Source organism: Nycticebus coucang, chromosome 9, assembly GCF_027406575.1.
Source record: "Nycticebus coucang isolate mNycCou1 chromosome 9, mNycCou1.pri, whole genome shotgun sequence".
NCBI classification, from domain to species: Eukaryota; Metazoa; Chordata; class Mammalia; order Primates; family Lorisidae; genus Nycticebus; species Nycticebus coucang.
Window position 1 is genome coordinate 108,979,317 of NC_069788.1, and position 3,343 is coordinate 108,982,659.

A 3,343-nucleotide genomic window follows, 5' to 3' on the forward strand; every position below is an offset into this window, starting at 1 on the left:
GCAATGGCCACAGAAAGAACAGAACAATTTGCTTTACAAAATTACAGATTATGCCTCTATTGACATTTCTGTTCTCAAGGATACCTATCTTGGAGAAATCATAAAATACATGACACTTTTAGAAAATTAATTCTAAAACACCATACACGCGTAAAATGTTGTTATTAGGTAGAAGCAAAGAAACATGTTGACTGAGACTGCTCCTTAGCATGAGTGACATAAAATTCAAAACTGGGGACCTGGTTTTGATTTTGTAATGGCTCGATTAAGGTAGAACTTTGTACTTAATTATTTTTCAGAATAAAATGCATTTTATTTTTGCTCTAATCAGATGTTAATGGAGAGGGGAAAAAACAGCAAATATTTCTAGGTTTTGGAAAAATCAGAACTGTTTTACAAAGTACAAAGCACTATGCCTAAATAAAGCATAATTAAGATGATAGCTTTTGGCCCGGCGAAGTGGCTCATGCCTGTAATCCCAGCACTCTGGGAGGCTGAGGAGGTTGGACTACTTGAGCTCAGGAGCCTGAGCAAGAGTGAAACCCTGTCTCTACCAAAAATAGAAAAAGTAGCAGGGTGCTGTCCTGGGTGCTTATAGTCCTAGCTACTCGGGAGGCTGAGGCAAGAGGACCCCTGAGCCCAGGAGTTTGAGATTGCTGTGAGCTATGATGTAACAGCACTCTAGCCAGGGCACAGAGTGAGACTCTGTCTCAAGAAAAAAAGAAAAAAGATAGCTTTTAATGTTTCCTTATATGACAAAAATGCTGGCCACCCACTTTTTTTTCCTCCGCAGATGTATATTGTAATTAAACCAGTCCCACTGGTGAACTCCCCACTGCTCTGAACTGTGTAATTATGAATGGGTCAGTACCAATTCCGGATGAAAGCTGGAGCTTTGAAGCAGGGTCATCCATAACACCCTTGTTCTTCATAAACAATGCGAACACAAAGCTGCTGGAATTCCTGACTTAGGAGGGTTTGCCTTTCCAAGAAGGACAAGACAAGGCAGGAAGGGAAACTGCAGAAGAAGCACAGAGAGTTTAGAAAAATGGGTAGAAGGCAGTCACCGATACAAGATTTAATATGGATAAACACTGGTAATACACTTGTCAGCAATGACCCTCGGCCGAGCCACAGACTGTAGGATTGCTGGTTGGAGAGCAGTGATGCAGAGAGACACCTGGGGTCAGAACAGATAGCACATTAAACATGGGCATCCGCTCAGTGGCATGATAAACACTGCTTTGGGGCAATTCTACCGAGCCCAGCAGAGCAGGGAGCAGCAATATTTCCTCTTTACTCTTCTTACTAAAGGCGCAGATGGAGTTTTACACTCAGCCCTAAGGGACTTGCTTTGAGGGCAAACTGGAAGGGTGATATGGAAAGGAGTGGAAGAAATGTGGAGAAGGTATCACAGGCCTTTTCAGGGTGTCTGAGCCCCATAAGGAGAGATATAAGCCTGGGGAAAAGAGGGATGGGCTGTCCCTGCCTGCCGGAGAACGAATATTTAGGTACAGACATGGCATCACACACAAACGTGGCCTTGGGTTCCCCAGCCTCCTTTATTCTCTCTCTTGGTCAGCTCCCCTCTCAGGCGGAGTCAGCTCTGCCTCCAGTACATGGGATCGAGCTTACTGACCAGCCAGATGAAGCAACCCAGAGGTATAGGAGGGGAGTTTCCAAATTCTTCCCCCTTTCTCCCTGCTGTGCATTGCTTTGTGCTGTAATATTTATTTATTTATTTATATTTTTTTGAGACAGAGTCTTGCTCTGCCACCCAGGCTCAAATGCAGTGGTGTCAAGCCTAGCTCACGGCAACCTCAAACTCCTGGGTTCAAGCCATCCTCCTGCCTCAGCCTCTCATGTAGCTGGGACTGTAGGCGTGTACCATGATGAACGGCTCATTTTTTCATTTTTTTGTAGTGCCAGGGTCTTGCTATTGCCTTGCCTGGTCTTGAACTCTTGGCCTCAAGCAGTCCTCCTGCCTCAGCCTCCAAAACGATTACAGCCAAGAGACAATGGTCCAGTTTATTTGTTAAAGAATAAATCTTGCAGAAAATTTGCAACCTGCTAAATCTCTTTGAGGCTGGAAAAAATGTAGTAGCCCCTACAGCAGCACACTATGTCTCACCTGCGGAGTCAGAGTCTCTCCTCTTTACTTCACTTCACTTTTGTCACCACCCTCCATGCGCTGGGCTTGCACCAGTATTTTGATGCTTGCCTCAAGGCTCTGTTTTCTAGGTCAAGAGGGCTAAGACAGGGCTGAATCAGCTAATGGCTTAGGGCTGCTTGACTATCTTTCAATTTGAGCTACAGTTGACCACCCAAGGCGCTGTAACAAACTGGTCAACATACGGAAGTGGCCAACATAAGAAACGAGGCCCACGGTACTGATACGTACATGTGGTGCACGTCTGGTCCATGAAAATTAGGTCAACTTAAGGAAGTGGTCAATGTAGGGAGGTGGTCGACTCTGGAGGTTCTACTGTAGTCCAGAACAGTTAGGAAGAAGCACACAGTGACGGATGGGTAGTTATCTGTAGTCACTACCCAGTGACAGACTCTGTTTTACAAAGGCCCAGGTAGACCCTGCCCAGTACCACCTGCCCACTCAGGTACTCCAACACTCTGGTTCTGGTTCAATTGACAGATGTCCAGGTCAGTGGCATCATCTTAAGCCAACCAATAGAACCATCCAGCCCAAGGTCTCTACTTTCTTTCCTCTCCCACCAGATCTGGGAGGCCAAGAACATACTATGCTCTCATTATTATTATTATTATTATTATGCTCTCCTTTTCCCCTGGTTTTCTCTAGATTGAATAAGCTACTTCCTTGGGTGACTATCTTTTCTCCAGGTAAACATTTCAGGGATAGGTGGCTCTGTTTTTTGTTCTGCCCTCCCTCGTGTATTGACTTCACCTTCAGCGTGTTCCTCCATGGCCGAAGGATGGTCCTTGTGGTCCTAGGCATCACTTCCTCATCCAGCAGCGGCCAAGTCCAGGACAGGGTGAATGTATATGTGTATTTATGTTCAGGGAAATGTCTTGTTTCTTTAGTTTGTTTTTATTTGTTTGTTAGTTTGTTTTGCTTTGAATTTAGTATGGAGGAAAGTCTTTTCCCTGAACTGTACCCTCACCCCAGAAAATCTATCCTCACTTCTTTTGGCTAGAATCCAATCACTTGCTCAACCTACATCAACCACCACCAGTGGAGACATGGCCCCCCAGGACTGTAAAATGCTTGATCCCTGGAGGTAGAGGAGAGACTTGCCTTTGCCTTTGTACACTGATGTTTCATCCCAAACATCAGAACTTACTTCTGTTAGCAGAGGGAGGAGGAATA